The 22,739-nt window shown below is 54.2% G+C and overlaps 1 protein-coding gene across 3 annotated transcripts in view; it reads left to right on the top strand.

The window, feature by feature from the left end:
• The first annotated feature begins 2,773 nt into the window (after positions 1-2,773).
• The window catches only part of GRIK4 (glutamate ionotropic receptor kainate type subunit 4), a 484,015-nt gene continuing 464,049 nt past the window's right edge, over positions 2,774-22,739 (top strand). For all 3 annotated transcript variants that reach the window (XM_008021223.3, XM_073021797.1, XM_073021799.1), the window contains exon 1: positions 2,774-2,914. The gene's annotated coding sequence lies outside the window, so the exon portion shown is untranslated. The remainder of the gene's footprint in view (positions 2,915-22,739) is intronic.

Raw genomic sequence — 22,739 nt, forward strand, 5'->3', positions numbered from 1 at the left:
TTTAAAGGCAGGGAGACCAGCTAGAGGGCCACTGCAATAGTTTCTAAGACACGGTGACGATATGATATGTGCCACTCAGCAAGGTGAGAACAAGTCACCTGCGCACTGTGTGCCTCAGCTGGCCCCATTCATGCAGAGGGATCATTATGAACATGTGATGAAACTTCAAAGGGACCTTTGGAAAAGACATGGCAGATACATTTAAGATCAAATATTCTTCTTAGTGGACATACCAGAGGCAGAGAGATAGAAGAAACTAAAGATAAATCCAAGAGAACAAATTCCTTCCTGTGGGCTCTGGCCACCACGGTGCCCAAGCACAATGAACCCTATCCATCCTGCACAGCATAGCAGCTGGCTGTGAGGGATGCTTCAGATGAGAGCTTCTAGAGGTGGGAGCCCCATTTCCCAACCCTTCTGTTTTTTCATTCAAGGCAGTAGCCTCAGAGTAGATCGGCGGGGCCAGCCTCGTGGCCCTCTGACATTCTCCCCCTGTGGCTTCCAAAAAAGATCTGGACTGACCTTCCCACCCCTGAAGCTGAGCTTGAGCAGTCAGCTTGCCTGGAATTGAATTTTGATGAGTGATGCTGAAATTCAGTAGTAAAAAAGGTGGAGAGCAAGTAGCGAGTATCCCAAAGAACTCAACAGCTTGCACAAGGTGAGACAGGAGAGTAGGTCGGGGACATCCAGGCTGGGGCTACTTCTCTGACATTGTTGCTCACCCTGTGACTGGTAGGGACTCCCTGCTTCTAGGGGTGGAGGCCTTAAGAAAGGAAAAGAAAGTCAGAACCATTCTTGCAAGAAGGGGAGAAACAGGGCCCTCAAGAGGCCACAGCCAAGACTACCTCCAGAGCCATCAGCAATCTCTTTGACCTGCCAAAAGCTCCTCCCCTTTTCCCTAGTTAATAGGATGAGATCACCAGGCAAAAGAAAATGATGAAGCATTTCACTTATATAGTATTTTTCTTTCCAAACACTTAATAAGCCTCTCTGGTCTTGCTGATCTTGCATTCTTCCCGTGAAAAGGGCCAGGGATCCATGCTTGGCATTTCAGAGTTTGCACGGCTTGCGAGCTCATCTAGCCTGCTTCCCTCACTTTTAGAGTTGTGGGAACTGAAGTCCAGGGAAGTGAAATCGCTTGCTGGGATCACAGGAAGGCCTCTTCCTCCTCCCAGCCCCGCACACGTTCTGCTAGGCTCATGCTGCTGTTCTGTCCATTTTGCACAAGAGAGGGGGGGTTCCAGAGTTGGGGGAATAGAGTTGGAATTAGAAATTAGTTTTGTGTGACTGGCTTTCAGGTGGTCTTAAACCTTAACAGGTTTAAGATCCTCTGTAGAATGGGACTAGTGTCACCTCAACACCTACCTTGCAAAGTTGATTACTGGGAATCACACTTGTGTAAGTGGTATAGTCTTGGCAAACAGTAGGTGCTAAATAATGTCTGGCTGGAGGAATGGAGCCCTGTTCCCATATGGCATTCATCCAGCCAGTGTGTGGAGCTGGGGGAGGGATAGGCAAGACTCCTGAGGTCCAGATCCTCCCTGAAGCAGGAGGCCCAGCACCCGCCCAGGCTAGCCAGCCAGCCCTCCCAGGGGTATGCAACATCCAGAACAGTCTATAGTCCCGTTAGTACGCCTCATGCCTGAGACCTGACCAAGGACGTCTGTGAACAAACCCTTCACAGAGAGCTTAATGAGACTGTGGGAGTGCTGATGGTTGGGTGTCGGGATACAAGCCATTGAAGGTGAAAGGGCTGGTGTGATCAGTTTGGTGGTCTGCCCAAGACAGAGACCCCGTGGGTTAGATAAGGAGATCATAGGTTTGAGGGAGTCACATGTCCCTTGTACTTCCTCCTATTCCCCCAGGACCCCGTCTTCACCCAGCCTCCTCCTAAGGGCAATTCTGTTGTATTAGGATGAACCACAAGGTGTACTAAAATGAACCGCGTGTCAGAAAGCGGGGTTGCCTCCTGGGTCCTGCCACTTGCTCCCCGTGTGTTCTTGGCCTGGTCCCTTCACCTCTCCTAGCCTCAGGATCTTCATGCGTAACATGAGATCCTCCCAAGATGTTGGTATGTATACAACAGTGCTCTGGAATTACTCCATGCAAGCTGTTGCTCTTCAGCCTCCTGAACAAGGTGGTCTTGTCTCTTCCCATGAAACCTCCACCTCTCTCCATCTTCCGCACCACTGAGGCCGCAGTCTCTTCTAACAGGGCACGCTCGTCCCCCGCGCTGTTCCCCGAAAGCCACCAGGAGGCGCCCCTTGCTCGCTGAAGCCGGCCGGGCTAATAACTCCTTGGGGCCGGGGCGGGCTGCCCCTTTGCGCAGGGCGGTGGAGGGTGCGGGCTGCACCGGGTTCCCCACCTGAGGTAAGTACCTTGCAGCGCCCGCTTAGCCGCGCGCCCCGCGCCCCTCGCCCCTGGCCCCTCGCCCCAGCCGGGCGCCGCTCCCCAGCCGGGCGCCTCCCGCTCGGCCCCGGCCCCCGGGCAGCCGCAAGTTTGCCCCCGGCCGCGCGGATCCGCGCCCGCCCTGCGCGCTGCAGCCCCCGCCGTTCCCGTCGCCCCCGCGCCTGGGCTCCCCGGCGAGGCTCCGAGAGACGCGGGGGGGGCGTGCGGCTGCCTGCGGGGCGCCGGCCCGGCCCCGAAGGGGCGCCCCCGCCCGGCCGGCCGTGCGCGGGGCCGCCGCAGTTCCCCGGCTACCCGCCGGGCGGCGCCCCGCGCCTCGCCGCGCTCCTCCCGCGCTCCCCGCGCCGGGCTCGCTCGCAGCCGGACACAGACTGCCTTCAGCTGCCGGCGGATCGGGCTGGAGCCGCCGCGGCTGCTGCGGAAGAGAAAAAACGGCCAACAGCAGCTCCGCGGCGGGCCCAGCAGCGCCTGGCCCCCGGCTCAGCCCCCGGAGTGCGGAGCCGCCCAGGTAAGGGCAGCGGCCCCCGGCCCGCTCCCTGCGCTGCCCCCGCGCCCCGGAATCCCCTCCGCGCGGGCCTCTCCCGCACCCACACCCGCACCCCGACTTCTGACGTCTCCGCCGCTCCTGCCCTCGGGGGCCGCGGCCCCGCGCCCCTGCCCCGGCCCCCGCCCCCGCGCTCTCCTCCCCGCTCCCGCCTCCCGCCAGCCCAGTCCCTGGCACTCTGGTCCCTGCGTCTCCAGGTTCGCCGCTGAACCCCCACCTCTCTGCTCCCGTAGTTCCTCCAGTCTCCATCCCGGTCCGTCTCCCTCCCTCCGCATCCCTTCCCCGGACTCGCCGTCCTCCCGCTCTTGTCCTCCCCCTCCCCGTGCAACTCCCAGCCCTGCCTCTGCCCCCTGCAGGGATGTCAGCCCCTTCCCAGCCTGGCGCGTCTACCCTACACCTCGTCACCCTCCGCTTCTCCCAGAGCCGCTGTTCCTCGCTACAGCCTCCCATCCCGGCTCAGCCCGGTATCCCACCAAGCCCCCTCCCCTCTCCCTCACTGCCATCTGCCTCGACTGCCCCCTGCCCCTGCACTGGACTCGGGCCACCACCACACCCCCACCCCGCACACCGTGCCCACCCTGCACTTGCTTGGTGGAACCAGAGCCCTATCAGAAATGACCCTCTTTCCCCGGGCGAATGGGGCGCCCACCCGTCTCACCCTAGTTCATCCGAGTGGGAAGTGAGGGAGAAACTCTAGAGACCTGCATTGGGCGCGTGATGGGGGAGGGGGCTGGGGCGGAGGGGGAGGGGAGCTGATTTAGATTCTCTCCAGTGAGGATTGGCAGAGCTGTGCGCTCCGACCTGGCTGGGGTGGAGGGCGTGCAGGCGACAGCTGGGACAGGGGGTTCAAGGCACTGAGAGCACCTGTGTCTCTTTCCCTGGCTCCCTTGAGCTGAGCAAAGTGAGGGGAGGAGTTGGAGCCTGGGGAGAGTTGGCTGAGGGCCTTGGGATGGGGGAGGAGGCGGCGGAGGGGGCTGGGCCCGGGCGCCTCTGGCCCGTCTGCCTGGCAGTGGTGGGGCAATGCGGGCCGAGCCACTCCCGGGCTGGACCTTGGGCTGCGTGGCTCTTGGCATCTGTACTTGATGCTGCCATCTTCCTCTTGGTGCTGTTGTCTGGTGATGCCACGCGGTGCCACCTCCCTGCCTCCCTCCAGTGGCTCTTCTGGGCATGTCTCCCAAGGGTCTGGGTTGTCTGGAAAGAGGAGAGGAGCTCTGGGCACAGCTGGGCCCTTTTGCCAGGCAGTGGGCAGCTGTCAAGACCAGGCCAAGAGGTCTGAGGGCTGGTCAGGAGGACTGAGCCCTGCCAGGAACAAAGAACTACCTTCACTTTCACTCCCTATGGGTCACCCGGGTGGTAGTGACACTTCTAGGAGCACCCGGAAATTGCGGGCGTGGTATCTCTGGGGAGAGAGGCCGCCTGGGTTGGTAGTGGGCATCTGAGAGACAAATCCGGTCCTGCCTTAATCCCTGAGTGTCTGTGCTTGCGTGGTCAGGGACAAGGGACTTGTCGAGGTCGACTGTGTTTCGGTCCCACCAGGGACGGGAGCCCCTGGAATTCCACTGGGCGTCATCATCATCATGCTGGTTTTATTTGCTGAAGCTGCAGCTCAGGCTTCATCGTTAATCAGGTTTATTATTTTTCTCACTGGCTGGATGTGTTCCTCAAGGTCATGACCCTTGGAGAGTTAATCTAATATGCACACATTACAGTGTCTGAGTTTGTTTAATTTTCCATATTTTGTTCATTCCTTGTGGCCCGGGATTGCCCACCAGCCTCCGGCCTGTCTCACCAGCTCCACCCCCCTGTCCTGCTCTGGACCTGCCACCTGAAACCCAGAGGCAACACCAGTCCCTCCGGGTCGGGAGAGGCGGGTGCTCGGGAGGGGAGGTTGGGAGAAGATCTTGGTTTTCTGTGTTTTTCCCATCCCCCCACCTGGGCATCTTGATCGGTGGCTGCTGTCTTCCCCAGCACTGAAAGTTCTTCCAAGAACCTGGTCAGCTTCGTTGTCTGATTTCCAGTTTGGTTTTCCCTTAGGATGTAGAGGGAACTTTAGTACCGGGAGAGAGGCCGAGACTCTAGGAGAAGGTCCCAGCTGCAGAGAGTCAGGGCGTCCAGCAGAGAGGAGCTCAGCTGCTTCTGAGGTGGTTCTCAGCCATCCAGAGATGGAAGGGAGGACAGGGCGACCGGCCCTGGATTGGGGGAGAGACTGCTCAGAAAGCAAGAGGAGCAGCGAGGCGGAAGCTGGCCTTCGTGTGTCTGGGGAGGGTGGGCAGTGCCGAGCGTGTGTGGGAAGGATGAATCTCTTGGTGCTTCTGCATAGTACTAATCCCTTATGTGTGTATGGGGTTCTGCAGCGTTTCAGATGCCTCTCAGAACAATTACTTCATTTGGTCTCTACTACAGCCCTGCACGCGTCTGATCACTCCTTACAGACAAACTTAAAAGGAGGCATTAATGACCCAACAGAAGCTGAGGCCCAGAGAGGCTGGATGCCTTATCCAAGGCTCCGCAGCTGGGTCCAGGCCTCTGGACGCTCAGTCCAGTGCTGTTGGGCTAGTTCCTCTTGTTTTTCAAGGTCTCAGCTGTTCAGTTCTCAGAAAACCCACCCTCGGTCCTGCCTGTTCCTCAGTTCATCCCCTTCACCCTCTCCAGTGATGGCTCACTACTTCTACCCCCACCCCAGGCCTGGTGGAGTCTTCGCTCTGTGGTCTCCTCCGCCTTAGACTGGCTGCCTGGGTGTCCCGCCACCCCCTAGACCCAACCGACCACCCCCTACCCCAAGTGGGCACTGTCTCTTGCCTCCCCCTGGTAGAAGGAGCAGCTGGGTTCCCCTAGGCATATAGCCGGGGCGCCTGGGGCACCCACCCTTCCCTCTCTCTGGTGCCTAAGGCCTCAGCCCACTCAGTTCTTTTGGGCACTTCGAGTGTCCACTCCGACTTTTGCTTTCCCACTGACGTGGTCCCTACTTGGGCCTTTGGCTGTTCACCCTGGGTTACTGTCCTGACAGCTTCCTTAGTGGGCCTCCAGCCTCAGTTTCCAGCCATTCTGCCGCTGTGCCTGTCTTCTTACAGAGGGTGGCGCTTCTCACAGGGGACCCTGTCTCAGCAGCCCTCAGCAGCAGTGCCTTCCAAGATGCCTTGGAGGTGAAGGCCCTCTGCACGCTGATCCCAACTTTACGTCACAACATGGTGTCTGGCATGATCTTGTCTCCCCTTCCCCTGCTACCTAGCCCTGGCACTGTGTGTCCTCACCCTGGCCCTTTGCGATATCTTGCCCAGCCTTCAAGGTGCTGGTGGAAGAGAAACCAGTTCCAGCTACCAAGTGTCAGGCAGACCTGGGTTCCTGTCCTCGCGTCACTCCCTGCATGACCTCGGACAAGTTGCCTCACCTCTCTGAGCTCACTGCCCTCACCTGTAAAACGGGGACCCTGAGCTCACTGCCCTCACCTGTAAAACGGGGACTCTGAGTTCACTGCCCTCACCTGTAAAACGGCGACTCTGAGCTCACTGCCCTCACCTGTAAAACGGGGACGCTGAGTTCACTGCCCTCACCTGTAAAACGGGGATAAAACTCACCTGCTTCAGAGGGTTGGCAGCGTGGAATGTGAGTAGGAGTGTGACTCGTCCGGTGTGAAGGGCACCTGCATGGGTATCGAGGGCACATTCTCTGGGTGGCCTCCTCCTGCTCTCTCTCTGTATGGGCTGGCTGAGTCCCCTCATCCTACCTGGTATTGGTAATCGTCTGTTGGTTTGTCTCCCCACCCAGACGGTAGATCCCTGGAGGAGCAAGGCCTTTGCCTGACACCTTTTCACATTCTCCAGCACCCAGCAGAGTGAGTAAATCGGCCCTGTCCGTAGTAAGGACATAAGATGTAGTTGTTGCTTGATTATAACATTCTGTTACATAAAATAGGGTATGCCTTACATTTGGCAAATCCAATATGAACAAAAAAACTTACGCCACAGTTGCAGGCTGGGTGAATTATGGGAAGGAAGGAAGGAATCAATTTAACATTGTATTGACTGCGTACTCCGTTTGTTTCACTCAGTCCAGCTACCCCGCGAGTTAGCTGTGGGCATCTCCTTTTTCACTGATGAGGAAAGGAGTCCTTGGGGGTCACACACACACTCTGTCCCACATCCCAGACTGGTGAGTGTGGCAGAACCCCCAGCTTCTTCCCCTACACTTGGGCATTCTCTGCTTTAAAAAACAAGAGGGAGACCCTTTTTGATTCATCACGGTTTTCTTTAAACAACTGAGCACTTAAGTCATTTACACAGAGCCCAGCAGGGATGGGGTGGTTGTGGAGTCCCCTGGTTGGGGGGTGGGCAGGACCGTCCTCTCCCGAAGGGTGATAGTTTGGGTGGATAGCACACCAAGACACTCAGTCTCTGGGACTGTGGCGCGTGTGTTGATTGCACCTGTCACCAGCGTTCAGACCTGGCAGAAGCTGGCAGGGGTGCTCAGGAAGGGGGGAAGGAAGACTCACAGTGAGGAGGCTGGGAAGGGGCTGTGCAGGCAGGATGAGGGGAGAGAGGATGATCTGAGGATTGGGTGCTCGGGCACAGTGGACGAGGCAAGTGAGAAAAGAGTTCCGTGTGCAGCAGAAGGCTGGAGTCAGAGCAGCAGAGTGTCACAGTAGACGGGGTGGGTAGAACGGCTGGAATCCAAGAGGACCCTGACCACCAAACAGAAAAGGCTTAGGTCAGTGCAGCAGGCTCGGGGGAGCCGGTGAAGACTCGTGGGCAGAGGAGGGCTGTGCAGAAGCACAGGTTGAGGGCTGGGCCTGGGCGCCCGTGACAGTGAGGCGAAAGCGGGGTAAGCTTGAGTGACATTTCCAAGAACAGCAGAGCCCGCTGACAGATTGGATGCAGCAGATGAAGGAGCCGGAAATGTCGGAGATAACTTTGAGATTTCCCGTGCTGGAGACCAGGGGGAATGGCAATGCGAGGGGAATAGGGAAGCCGGAGGGGGAAGCAGGTCTGAGGCAAAGCTGACAGTTCATGCCTGGATGTGCTGTGCCTGAGGAGTGGCCTGGAGCCATTGGAGCTCACCTCAGGCTGTGGCTGCCTGGGCAGCAACCGCTGTCTAGTCTTGTGTGGGAACAGGCCTGGGGCACGTGCTGCCGGCGGCCAGCTCTAAGGCATCTCACATGCCTCAGTCTCACCTCCCCAGCCTCCTGCCAGCCCTTGCGGCCCTCCCTCCACGGTACCGGGACCCTTGTGTCTGATATTCACTGCCCTGAAGTTCCTCCGTCTGTGCCTGTCACTGCCGGGGACCAAGCGTGGAGCTCCCGTCCAAACGGGCAGGGCCTCGTCCACTTTGTTCACTGAGCTATCCGTAGTGCTTGCACAGAACAGGTGTTAAGTCAGTATCTGTCCCATTTAAGGGGCCTCAACTCATGTTTAATGGACGCTTGTTACAGAGGTAAATTCAGAGGCTGGGGAGGGTGAAGAGCATTTTACAGGGTGAAGAGCAGGGGCTGTGTGGCCTTAGGCTTCTGGGAATGGGGTATCCCAGGCTCCTTGGTGCGACCCTCTCCTCTCCTCAGTGTCCAGCCTCTTGGTGCCCGCTTGTGTTGTCAAAATGAGGCTGGCATCGTTTGCCCCAGGGAGGCCACGCGCAGGACCCCAAAGTTGGAGTGACTTCCACCTAGAGTTGGAGAGCAGGGAGACCCGAGTGGTGAGGGTGATAGCTGTGCCGTGCTGCGGGGTGTCGGGAGAGAGCACGCGGACGCCTGAGTGCCGAGTCACAGTGGGCATCTGGGGAAGGGGACAGCTGGGAAATAGAAGGCCAGGCTAGGATTGCTGCCTCAGTTTCCTCTCTATAAACAAAGGCATAGAATAAACTCTACGTCACGGAGTTCCCAGTTGAGTTGATAGTCCTGTGAAGGCCCCCAGGAGGGAGCAGGGAGGGGCTGGCCCCTAGCACAGAGTCGTCGAAGTGGTGGCCTGGGAGTGTGACTGGGGAGTAGACACAGGTTTAGAATTGGAGTTTAAGGGCCAGAGTTAAAGAGGAGGATTTAATGGAATGAGAAATCAATAGCCCAGAGGAGGTTAAGATGTGTAAGTGAGAGGCTGGCTGCAAGGCACACTTAATGAAAAAGAAAAGTTTAGGAAGGCGTGGAAGATAGGGCACATCTGGAGGCAGGGGAAGCCGGTGTTGGTTGGTTTCCCCTCTCCCTGTTCTCTGGCCTGGGGAGGCTGCTGAGAAGGGAGGTTGTGTTCCAGGAGTGAGTGAAGGGCACTCCCTGTGTCTCCCTCCCTGCTGGGGTAGTCTGGGTGGGAACCTCCGTTGCTCCCCCTGAGGCTGTGTGGTGCAGTGGTTGGCCTGGCCACTTTCAGGTCAGATACATAGGACAAATCCCAGCTCCTCCAGTTCCAGCAGTGCAACTTTGGGCACAAAGCTGTGCGAGCCCACCCTGGCCTCCGTGCCTCTCGGCAGCTGTGCTGAGCAGCCGTCTGTGGCAGCAGTCGTTATCAGTCGTTATTACCGTGTTGCCTCCTCATAGCGTCTCTCCTAGCCCAGTCCAGTTCCTAAGACTCTACAGAATAGTGTCTGTAGCACGGCTGGTGAAAGGATGGGGATTTGGGAGCAGCAAAGCTATTGTACTTTTTTTTTTTTTTAATTAGAAAAGTCTATAGTGGGTTTAGTCCAAGCCCCAGAGAGATGAGGGGCCCAAAGCCCAGGGTGTTTAAGTCACTTGTCCACGCAGTGTAGCAGGGAAGTGGCAGAGCTGGAGTGTAAGCCCAGGCCTCCAGGCTTCCCAGCGTGTGTATTTTAAAAATTTTTTTAATTATTATTTTTTTTGAGACGGAGTCTCGCTCTGTCGCCCAGGCTGGAGTGCAGTGGCACGATTTTGGCTCACTGCAAGCTCCACCTGCCGGGTTCGCGCCATTCTCCTGCCTCAACCTCCCGAGTAGTTGGGACTACAGGCGCCCGCCACCACGCCCGGCTAAAATTTAAAAAATTTTTTTTGAGATGGAGTCTGGCTCTGTCGCCCAGGCTGGAGTGCAATGGCTCACTGCAACCTCCACCTCCTGGGTTCAAGTGATTCTCCTGCCTCAGCCTCCTGAGTAGCTGGGATTACAGGCACCCATCACCACCCCCGGCTAATTTTTTGTATTTTTAGTAGATACTGGGTTTCACCATTGACCAGGCTGGTCTCAAACTCCTGACCTCAGGTGATCCGCCGGCCTCAGCCTCCAAAGTGCTGGCTTTACAGGCATGAGCCACTGTGCCTGGCTTAGCCTGTGTCTTTTGCTGGGTCTTGTGGCCCTCCATGCAGGAGCGAGAGGGCTGGAAACGAGAGGCTTCCACAAATTGTTTGGTCCAATTGCAGCATCCAAACAAAATCGGACTAGAACTAAGCAGGCGGATGATTTTGATTCTTTAAGGCACTAGACAGTGGGCTCCTTAGGGGCACCGATAGGGCCTTGTGCTTTTGTCTCTAACACTAGGCTGACACATAGGTGTGAATTTGACAATGATGACAATAATCATAGCTAATAATTATTCAATAATTATTATGTGCCAAGTACAATTCAAAGTGCTTTCCATATATTATCTTAATCTTCCTGATAACTGCTATGAACTGAATGTTGGTGTTCCCCCAGAATTCATGTTGAAATCTTAGCCCCCAAAGTGATAGTATTAGGAGGTGGGGCATTTGGGAGGTGATTAAATCATGGAGCTGAGCCCTCATGAATGGGATTATGCCCTTTAAAAGAGAACCCGCAAAGCCCCCTCACCCCTCCCACCATGTGAGCACACAGTGAGGAGGCCCCATCTGTGAACCCAAAAGCCCTCACCGGACACTGAATCTGCCAGCACCTTGATCTCAGCCTTTCCCGCCTCCAGAACTGTGAGACACAAACTTCTATTATTTACCAGCTACCCAGTTTATGGTATTTTGTTACAGCAGCCCGAATGCACTATGATAATAACTTTATTATACTCATTTTACAGATGAGGAAGCTGAGATTCAGAGTAGGTGATTCATTAGCCCAAAGTCCCATAGCTGGTAAGAAGCAGGGTTGAAATGTGTACCCAGGAAGTGTGGTTTCAAGCTCTGGTAGGAAATCCTTTGTGTGCGTGCATGCATGCTTGTGGGTGCATAAGTGTATGGGAAGTATGCACTAATCCCTCCCTAATTCCGAGATTCTACCTCTGGCTACCTCACTACTGCTTTTTTTTTTTTTTTTTTTTTTTTTTTTTTGAGATGGAGTCTCATTCTGTCGCCCAGGCTGGAGTGCAGTGGCGCGATCTTGGCTCATTGCAACCTCCGCCTCCTGGGTTCAAGCAATTCTCCTGCCTCAGTCTCCTGAGTTGCTGAGACTACAGGCGCCCACCACCACACCTGGCTAATTTTTGTATTTTTAGTGGAGACAGGGTTTCACCATGTTGGCCAGGCTGGTCTCAAGCTCCCGGCCTCAGGTGATCCACTTGCCTCAGCCTCCCAAAGTGCCGGGATTACAGGCATGAGCCACTGCACCCAGCCTACCTCACTGCTACTTCTATACTTTGATTCCTCATCTCTTAGGCAAGGAGGCCAATGCTCATTTCCAGAACCAGCACCTTCAAGCCAGTCCCAGCCCGACCAGCCATCAGCAGGCGTGGAGAACGGGCGGTGGCACCTCTCTGCATTTTGGGACTCGCCTTCCCTTGGCCTGATTTCTTTGATCCCTGAGTGAGAGGGTCACTGGCAGTATTGGGGAAGTGATTAAAGAGCCACCTCCTGAATCATGTGCCATTCTTTTCCACCATGGAGGCCATCCAGGGAAGGGCCCGGTGTGGAGGCAGGAAGAAGGCAGTGACATCAAGCATTGATGAGACCCTCTCCTGGGCTGCTGAGTCTGAGCACTGAGTAGTGCTCAGGTGAGATAGGACTCTAGGAGGTTAAAAGCAGCCCTGCCCGCACTGGACCAACCACGGTTGTGTCCACTCACCACCTCCTCCAAGGGCCTGGCTGGCTGGCCTGGCTGCCCCAGGTTAATAGCCGAGGATTAGAAGGTGTGGAATCTGACGGGAGTCTTGGACTCTCAGCCGCAGCAGCAGGATAGGGAGTCTCTTTGGAAGAAACCCGATAGTAGCATTGTTCGAGTCATGGTCGTTATTGCTCCTGACAGCATCTCCCCCAGCCTAGTTCAGTTCCTAAGATCACAACAGAACAATGGCCCTAGCAGGGCTGGTGATGGGATGGAAACTGGAACATCGCTCTTTTTGGAGGCAGCAGAGGCATCTTCAGAATTAAAGAAGACAAAGGTGGGTTTGGGCAGGGCACAGGGTATGCGGAAGAACCTGTAGAGTTATTTCCAGGTGGGAGGTCAGCACAACTCTGCCCTTGTGCTGAAGCTGCAATGCCATTTTCTTGTTTTGTTTTGTTTTGTTTGTTGTTTTTTTGAGACAGAGTTTCACTCTCACCCAAGCGGGAGTGCAGTGGCATGATTACAGCTCACTGTAGCTTGAACCTCCTGGGTTCAACTGATCGTCCCCATAGCTTGGGACTACAAGCATGCACCACCACGCCTGGCAAATATTTTGATTTTTTGTAGAGATGGAGTCTCACTATGTTATCCAGGCTAGACTCAAACTCCTGAGCTCAAGTGATCCCTCCTCTTGGCCTCCAAAAGTGCTGGGATTACAGGTGTGTGCCACCACACCCGGCCCACAATGCCACTTTCTGATGGTAGTCACATACCCAAAGGCTTATTAGGTTCTTGGTGATTTGTATCCTCTGCCCCAAAGTGCTCACAGGACCACAAACCTGAGAGACAGAAGGGTGGTTAAAATTATTGTCACAGACTCTCGGAATTTCAGTAACTAGCTGAAAGCCACATAGTTTGATTGGACTCCTACCCCTTGCCAGGACTCCCACCCCTTGCCCAGGGCTGCGTCTGCCACCCTGTGCCTTCGTTTGTGCGATGGTAGAGGCAGTGGTCCCTGGGAACACCTGTTCTTCCCAAGGCAGAGAATATCACGCGGAAGAAAGCAGCGTTTGTCAGGTAATGATATCGCCTGTTGTACTGCTGGGAAAACTGAATGCAGCCCAGGGAGGTTAAATGAATCCTAGAATCTTATTCTTGAAGGCTCTCGAGATCATTGCATTTGACGTCCTACCTGAGCTTCTGTTATCTCCCGTGGGTGGTTATCCCGCCTTGGCTGCTGCCACCTTCTCCTCCTCTTTCTCCGTTTTCCCCTTCTTCTGAAAGCTGACATCATCGAGCACTTACCACCTTCCATTCACTGTTCTAGATGCTTTGTATGTATGAAGTTGATTCTCCAGCCAACCCTGTAAAGTAGGTACTTTTGTTGTCTCGCGTTACACATGAGGAAATAGACCCACAGAGGTTATGTAGCTTGCCCAAGACGACACATGAGCCAAGTAATAGAGCCGGGATATGAATGAGGCAGGCTGGGCAGTGCTCTGGAGTGATCCAAAGGCAGGCCATCCTCGAGTTGGGTGGCTGTGAATGAGGGAGCAACACGAAACCACCCAGTGCCCTGCTGGGCATAGGGAATGTGCTCTGTCAGTGCAAGTGATTTCTAAACATACTGGGAGGTTTTACCTTAGATTGAGCCAAATCGACTTCCCATGGATCATTTTTTTTCTTTCTTTCTTTTTTGAGACAATGTCTCACTCAGTTGCCCAGGCTGGAATGCAATGGCACGACCTCAGCTCACTGCAACCTCCACCTCCTGGGTTCGAGCGATTCTCCTGCCTCAGCCTCCCGAGTAGCTGGGTCTACAGGTGTGTGCCACCACACGTGGCTAATTTTTGTATTTTTAGTAGAGACAGGGTTTCACCATGTTGGCCAGGCTAGTCTCGAACTCCTGACCTCAGGTGATCTGCCCACCTTGGCCTCCCAAAGTGCTGGGATTACAGGTGTGAGCCACTGTGCCTGGCTCCCATGGGTCTTTGTTCTGCACCCTCCTTGGAACCCCATTCCAGCCTTCTGAATGTGAAGCTACCTAATGAACAAGAAGCAAAGCCAACTTTCTCTTCCTACCTGAGTTTCCAAGACTCTTTCCCAAAATGAAATCCCCTGGCCTGGGGGGCCTAGAGAAATGTCCAAGGCTCTGGGACCTGCCTCATGAGGGAGATAGATCCTTGGCCACAGGGCTGCGCTGAGGGGTTGTCACACATCTGTTCTTTAGCACATGTTTCCAGAGTGCCTCCTATGTGCCAGGCACAGCCACAGAGCAGAGGCGGGCCCATCCCAAGGCTGGACCCTTACAAATGTGTGCACAGACACCTGCCGAATCTGTCAGATGCCAGATTGGTGGTGGGGTCCTGGGGGCAGGAGCCTGAGGACTAGGCAAACTTGCTCCTCTGCTGCTCCTAGGAGGCTGGGTGGGGATGCAGACACCCCATCAGGGGGCCAAAATTTCAGTTGACCCAAATCTAAGAGCACAGAGTAGGCAACTAGAGGGAGGAAGCTCACCAGTTCATTTGTGCTAAAATAGCACCAGCCGACTCTCCTTTGAAAAGTAACAGTCCTGCCAGAGTCCAGAGTAAATAGGCCGGAACATGAGATCTGCCAGGTGGGGTGCAAATTGGCAGTAAACAAAGCAGTCAGGCTGTCTGAGTAGCGGAAGTCAGCTGAGAAAGTGCATTTCTCCTGCGCGGAGCTGCGGGGTGGCAGCTGCTGGACTCTCTCTTCCCCTCACCTCCTTTGGAGAGGGGAGTGGGAAGGGGAATGCCAAGAGCTTGACCTTGGGCTCTAGGGTGGAGGAGGAGCTGACTTTTGTCCTGTATTCCTGGGCCAATAATGTGGGTACTTCTCTCCCTGCTTCTCCAGTTGCCATCCTGCATTACTGCAGGTCCTCACACCAGCCCTCCATGGCAGGTCTTATTATTCCCATTGGACAAGGGAGAACACAGATGCCCAGAAAACCTGAGACACTGGCACAAGGTCACACAGCTGAACCTGGGCTTTGTGGGTCAGTGTTGCCTGGGTCTACCTTCGCCTCTTTAGCCACTGCTTCTCCGTGTGGCCAGTGCCTTTCTAAGGAACTTTCACCTCCCAGCAGGGGAAGAACCTGAGCAGCCCAGCTGGGAGATGATCAGGGTGGGGCTGGTAAAGGAAGATCAGGCCACCTTGGATGCTTTGGGTAGGTCATCAGAGATCATCTGTCGCCCCACAAGGCACGGGCGCCACTGCACAGGGCCTGTTTGCTTCTGCTTTCTTTTTTTTTTTTTCCTGAATGGAGCCTTGCTCTGTCACCAGGCTGGAGTGCAGTGGCATGATCTCAGCTTACTGCAACCTCTGCCTCCCAGGTTCAAGTGATTCCCCTGCCTCAGCCTCCTGAGTAGCTGGCATGTACCACCTTGCCGGCTAATTTTTTGTATTTTAGTAGAGACGGGGGTTTCATCATGTTAACCAGGATGGGCTCAGTCTCCTGACCTCATGATCCACCCGCCTTGCCCTCCCAAAGTGCTGGGATTACAGGCGTGAGCCACCACGCCTGGCCGTTTCTGCATTCTTTCCCCAACAGCTGAACAGCACTGGGCGCTCAGTATGCGTTTAGTGGATGAGCGGCTGCTTTGGTGAGCTGCTTGTCTGCAGAGGCCCTGGACTCTGGAGCCCTAGACTAGGATGAGCCTTGGCTCTGGAAAGCTTGGATGGGCCGCCTTCGACTCGCAGGTGTATAGGATTGAAAAGTCAGTTGTGTGATCTCAAAACACATTTCTGCGGTGGATGATAGGACTGGTTTCTTAGGTTAGTGTAGCCGGCGATGGAGCTGAACTAGTACAAAGAGTAACCTTGGGCCTTCCTGGACCTTGGCCCCAAGCACTTTACCCCTTCCTCGAACCCAGATGAGCCTGGCATTAATGGGTCAAGGGGGACTGTACTGGGGTGACTGGTGAGAGCAAAGGTGGCATTTGGGGTGACAGCACTAACTTCTGGATCAGGCTGTGGGCACTGCAGCTGCCAGGAGTCAGGAAGAGGCTCTGGGAACATGGACTGGACCTGGGGTGCTCCTTCAGACATAGCTAGTGTGAGCTAGGGGCTGCGTGCATCCCGGGGGCATTTATCCTTACGCGGAGTTAGTTATATGGCAGGGCACTGGGCAGCTCAGGATTGGGTGCTGTGGTGGCAGAGAGCCCTAGGAAGCGGTCGCCTTTGTGTGGGGATGACAAAGCTCCGTGTGGTCTGCAGGGTGAGCTGAGGTCCTGTTCCACCTTCCGTCTTCTTGGCTTCTGGAGCCCATTAGGGGCTGCACCATGAATGTCCAGTGGCTCTGGACCTCCCTGATCAAGGCTGCTGGGCAGGCTTCCCCTTCTTACCCTTCTCATTGGATCCATGGTGCCTGCAGTGCTGGGTCGAAAGAAGCCTGAGGCCAAGTGTGGGCTCCCTGGGAAGGGGCCCTGGACTCACTGTGATGTCTGACATGGCCACAGGGTACCATGGCTTTGTCAAGTCAGATTGAGTCCAGCCATCTCATTTTACAATTGAGGGTACTGAGGTTCAGAGAGGGGAAGGAACTTGCCCGAGATCATATGACTTGAAGAATCGGGGTTTGAAATGGGGTCCCCCGGCCCCTAGTGCCTTTGGTCTCACACTTTTCATTAGACGAACTCACCAGGAGCCTCTCACCAAACCAGGGGAGCATGTGCCCTGCTCCCCACCTGACCTAATGCAGTGACCATCCCGACCCCAACTCCCAGCCAGCCCCATTCATACTGGGGAGGGTGTGGAAAGAGCTGCAGAAGCGGCTCTGTCTTCTGGGTGTTGTGACTCTGAGAGGCATGTGGAGAAGAGACCAGCAGGGGTGTTGCAGAAGCCGTAGCAGGCAGTCAACACACTCCCATAAGACCCGCACCAAGGTTAGCCGCATGCTAAGTCCCCATGTCTAGGCTGGGGGTAGGGGCAGAGCTGATGGCTCTCTTCTGAGCCATCCAAGGAAGCTTCCTGGAGGAAGTAGGGCTTTGGGGGAGGAGTGGCCTTAACTGGGGCACAGGGAGAGGCTGGTTTGATGTGTGGGAAGTAGCTCGGTGACCGGAGGGCTTGGACAGCTGGAGTTAGAGTCCCTCTCTCTACTCACTGTGTGGCCTTGAACAAGTTTGTTCATGTATCTGAAGCCTCTGTTTGCTCAGCAATAAAATGGGGACAATAGAAAACCTAATCTCACAGGGGTTGGGGAAGACCAAATAAGATACCATCTATGAAAGGGCTTCTTAAGTCTGAAGGTGTTTTCAGTACATACTGTGTGATTTTATTTATACAAAGTTCAAAAACAGGCGAAGTAATCTATGGTAATAGAAGCTGGAATAGCAGTTAGCCTTGGCAGGGGGCCTGAGAAAGGATCTCTAGAATACTGATAATGCCCTGTTTCGTGATCTGAGAGCTGGTTCTGTGGAAATTCCTTGAGCTGCACACTTATGTGCACTTCTCTTTTTTTCCTTTGAGGCAGGTCTCACTCTGTCACCCAGGCTGGAGTGCAGTGGCATGATCTCCATCTCCCAGGCTCAGGTGATTCTCCTACCCTAGCACCCGCCCTCTCACCCCAGTAGCTGAGTCTACAGACATGCACCACCATGCCCCACTAATTTTTTATATTTTTTTCTTTCTAGAGACAGTGTTTCTCTATGTTGCCCAGGCTTGAACTTCTGGGCTCAAGTGATCCTCCCACCTTGGCCTCTCAAAGTCCTGGGATTACAGGAGTGAGCCACCATGGCTAACTATGCACACTTTTCTGTGTAAACAGTACACATCAATTTAAAAAGTTTGTTTTTAGGCCAGGCACAGTGGCTCACGCCTATAATCCCAGCACTTTGGGAGGCCGAGGTGGGTGGATCACTTGAGGTCAGGGGTTCAAGACCAGCCTGACCAACATGGTGAAACCCCGTCTCCACTAGAAATACAAAATTAGCCGTGCATGGTGGCACACGCTTGTAATCCAAGCTATTTGGGAGACTGAGGCAGGAGAATCACTTGAACCTGGAAGGTGGAGGTTGCAGTGAGCCTGAGGTTGCGTGAGCTGAGATTGCATCGTTGCACTCCAGCCTATGCAACAAGAGCAAAACTCCATCTCAAAAAAGAAGAAAAAAAAAAGTTAGTTTTTAAAGTGCTTATCACAGTCAGGTTATAAATGGCTAAAGGTTTGACAACATGTCCAAGAGGAAACCTGGAATGATGTTAATAAAAATAGTAGTTGAACACTTTAGGCAGAAGCATTTTCTCATTTAAACCTCAACAACTCACATTTTACAAGTGGGGAAACTGAGACTCAGTGAGATTGCAGAAGTTGCCCAAAGTCACACAGCCAGCCTGTGGCAGAGGGTCTGACCAGAGCCAGTGCTCAGTCCTGGGGAGCCTGGAGGACACAAAGGCAGGTGGGGTTGCCCTGACCCCACCTCATCTTGCCAGGTCTTTAGCTTCTGGAGCTGTCACATCTTTGTGGCTCTGCCTATGCCCGGGTCCTGCCAGGCCTCAGCTTTCGTGGAACGTGGAGAGCAGCCTCAGCTCCCTGCAGCCCCAGGGTGGAGATGGTTCCAGAGTGGGAGGAAGCAGGGGCAGGAGCTGGACAGCATCTATCTGCAGGGTCTGCTGGGTGGGGACCCCAGGGCAGATGGTGTTTCACTCACTTAAAACCCCTCAGGGCAGACCCCTGCCAGTGAGAGAGGGAGCATGGCAGTGCTTTTCCCAGCAGAGTAGGGGAGCAGGGAGCTGCTGCAAGTTCCCCCCTGCCTCCCTGGAGCCCATACTGGGGATTTATCTCCTCCCAGAGACCTCACTGTGCCCCAGACACTCGCACTTGCATCCCCCAGGGGTGGGCTCGGGGCTGGGAGGAAGACGGGCATTCAGGTGCTTTTGTTACCTTTGTGATGTGGCTGAGCCAGACAGCCTAGCTCACACTAAGCCACCCCTGGCGTGTGGCCTTGTCTGGTGAGAGAGAGGTGGCATTGTGCTTGCATTTATATGCAGCTGGCAAAGCAGATACAGCCTCATTGTTGTCCAAGGTTTCCAATCAGGTGGGGAAAAAGAGGGCCTGGTGGTCCCACTCGGGGGTGGAGGAAGAAGCTTCTTTACCAGCTGAGCCAGCCTCACCTCCTCTGGGAGGCCTGTTCTGGTTAACCCCTTCAGCTACTTTATCCTGGCCCTCAGCAGGGACACATGTGCTGTGAATAGAGCGAGCTCATCAACAAACAGGTCCTTTTATTTTATTTTATTTTTTTGAGACAGGGTTTCACTCTATTGTCCAGTGGCGGGATCTGGGCTCAATGCAGCCTTGATCTTCTGGGCTCAGCCGGTCCTGCCATCTCAGCCTTTTGAGTAGCTGGGACCACAGGCATGGGCTGCAATGCTGGACTATTTGGGGTTTTTTTGTATTTTTTGTGCAGACGTGGTTTCACCGTGTTGCCTAGGCTGCTCTTGAACGGCTGAGCTCAAGCAGTCTGCTTGCCTCAACCTCCCAAAGTGCTGGGACTACAGGCGTGAGCCACCATGCCCAGCCTAAAAAGTCCTTCTTGCATATATATATATATATATATATTTATTTATTTTTTTGAGACAAAGTCTTGCTCTGTGGCCCAGGCTGGAGTGCAGTGGCGCGATCTCAGCTCACTGCAAGCTCCGCCTGCTGGGTTCATGTCATTCTCCTGCCTCAGCCTCTGGAGTACCTGGGACTACAGGCACCTGCCACCACGCCTGGCTAATTTTTTGTATTTTTAGTAGAGATGGGGTTTCACTATGTTAGCCAGGATGGTCTCTATCTCCTGACCTCGTGATCTGCCCACCTCGGCCTCCCAAAGTGCTGGGATTACAGGCGTGAGCCACCATGCCCGGCCCTATAATTTTTTTATATTAAGTCTGTCTTAAATATGTTGGTCCTGTCACCCCTGTTTGACTGGACGCTGACTGATGGCAGGGACTATGGGGGACCCTTCCTTCCTCTGAGCCTGTCTTAGGGATCCCATCTGTATTAGTCTGTTTCCATGCTGCTGATAAAGACATACCCGACACTGGGTAACTTATACAGGAAAAAGGGTTTAATGAAGTTACAGTTCCATGTGGCTGGGGAGGCCTCACAATCATGGTGGAAGGCAAAGAGGAGCAAGTCACATCTTACATGGATGGCAGCAGGCAAAGAGAGAGCATGTGCAGGGAAACTCCCCTTTTTAAAACCATCAGATCTTGTGAGACCCATGAGATCTATCATGAGAACGACATGGGAAAGACCTGCCTCCGTGATTCAATGACCTCCCACCAGTTTCCTCCCACGACACTGGGAATTGTGGGAGTTACAATTCAAGATGAGATTTGGGTGGGGACACAGCCAAACCATATCACCATCTATTGAGCAGGTGCCTGTCTACAGCACTCTAGTTTCCCAGGGCAGCTTTGGCTCCCTGCCTCAGGACCTTTGCACTTGCTGTTCACTCTGCTTGGAACCTCTCCTTCCACCTCCTCTCCTTCTCTTGCTTCACTACTCCTTACCCATTCCTCTTCCAGGAAGCCCTTTCCTGATGCCTCCCTGAGCCTGCATAACCCCCCACCCCCACCCTCATGTGTTCTTGCAGCCCCAACCCTCCTTCCCTTTGGGACACTCCCACCTTGCACTGTAACCTACAACTTGCATTGTAGCACTGAGCTGTGGGAGGCCAGGCATCAGGCCACCACATGCACACCTGGGCCACACTTTAACACAGTACCTGGCTTACAGGAGGATCTTTCCAAATGTTTGTTGAAAGAAGCAAAGCCATTGAGCACCAAAGAGAGGAGCAAGCCCAGCCGCTGTGCCCATCAACATTGGAGGGATTCCCCTTGGCTGAGACCTCCTCCAGCTGAGTCTGAGCCCCTAGCAGCTACTACAGGGAGGAGCCTAGAGCCCAGCCTGGGCACCAGTGACCACATCTGTTTTGCACAGCACTGGGTTCCTGAAATCTGCACAGAGATGCAACATAATAGTGTCTCTCAGAGGTGCCTGGATAGTCACACATGTAAGTCCCCTGTTGGGAGTGGCGGGGGAAGCAAGAAAAGTGCTGTCCATCACTTATCCTTCTGTGGAACAATGTGGAGATGATTTCAGTGTATCTCTTGACTCCTGATAGGGAATAGCCTCCCTCACAACCTACCTTTTCCACCTCAGCCACCATGCCCACTATGTGCAAGTACCCTTTTAGTTGCTTTCACATCCAGCATTCATTTAATCTCCCCAACAACCCTGGGAGGCAGCTGCTGTTGACCCGTTTTATAGATGAGGAGACAGAAGTTCAGAGTGGTTAAGTTGGCATGCCCCAAGTCACACCGCTGGTAAGCAATAGAGCTAGGATCCCGTTCTCCTTTTTCTAGCATTACAGCTCCACTTGCCTTTCCTTCCTGGTGGCTCACTGGCCTGCTTAGGAATACGGGTGCCCCAAATGTGAGTCCTATGAGGCCCCCTGTTCTTGCTTAATGCCTGAGAGTCCCTGACCTTGGAAATGCCTGTGTGCCAACCACAAGGTGTGGGTGTGGAGAAATGTCTGCCTTTGACAAATAGCCCTGTGGTCCCAGGACATGCAGGGCTAATTCAAGTGCAAACAGTGTATTAGTATTTATTACTCATGCTCCACTGCTAATAAAATTTGAGTTTAAAAAATAATGGTGAGCAAATGAATCGGTCGATGGCCTGTGGGGAGAGGCTCCAGGGGAAGGATATTTCATGGAGAAGAGTGACAGGAGCCCAAGCTATTGCAGGCTCTAGAAGATGAGTCCTTGCTGGGGTGGGGGTGGGGGTAGGGGGACTTATCCTGGGGGCAGCTCTGTACTCTGGTCCAGTTTGGTGAGTCGTTAATCTGCACAGTAAAATTTGTCAGAAAGCACATTTGCCAACGGAGGCAGCATCTCCAGGCTGAGGAGGTGGCTGTTGGCTGGGTGAATAGCTTTCAATATCTATTTCAGTCATCTTTGCTTAAAATCCTTGATTTGGGAAGCCATTTCCTGCAAAGTCCCAAAACTGGGTTCCAGACGGAAGCCTCTGTCTTCGACAACTGCATGATGACGGGGCGGGCTGGGCTCTGCCACGCCGGGCTGAGAATGGGCTTCAGAGACCTAAGAAGGTTCTAAGTCTCTGAAAAACCAAGGGGCCTGCTGCAGGCTCCGTGATGTAGGAAGACAGAGATGGCCCTGGGTTGTGGAGGGGACTCAGAGCTGGATGGCATTTTGGGGTGAAGAGAACTCTGATGTTAGATCCCTCTTCCCTACAATGGATGGTACCTGTGTCCTACTGATGCCTCTGGAGCATCATCGGCTGGAGAAAATGCCAGTTCACAAACAGGAGACCTGCTACGGTGTGACTTTGAGCAAGTCATTTTACTTCTTTGGACTTAGTTTCCTCTCTGCAGAGTGGGGGTGATGAGTCCTTCCCGGTTCCCTTCATAGGCTCAGGAAGGGAAGGATGGAGCTGTCTAAGCAGGAGGGTGTGACAGCCCTTTAGATATTTTGGAGACAGCTCTCATGCTTTCCTTGAGAGAGTGCTTTGCTTAAGACTAGACTTTTAGAGGGCTTAGAAAATGTGGGTGGATTTGCGATTCTTATATGTAAATGCTACCTTACAACCTCTTTCAGAATTCATCCATCAAGGCCAGAAAGATCAAGAGTGAAACTCAGAGCTTGTCGTGCCTGGTTCGTGCATGTTTGTTTATGGAAGGAGAAACGACATTTTCCTTCCCCACATCCTCCTTTCATGTCCTCTGCCCCTGCCACAGGCACCTGCTCCGTAGCGCTGCCCAAATAATCATTTAGACACCAGGACTTTCCAATGCTCTGTACATGTGCTTTCCAGTGCTTACACCAGCCTCGGG

The sequence above is a fragment of the Chlorocebus sabaeus genome, chromosome 1, assembly GCF_047675955.1.
Source record: "Chlorocebus sabaeus isolate Y175 chromosome 1, mChlSab1.0.hap1, whole genome shotgun sequence".
NCBI lineage: Eukaryota > Metazoa > Chordata > Mammalia > Primates > Cercopithecidae > Chlorocebus > Chlorocebus sabaeus.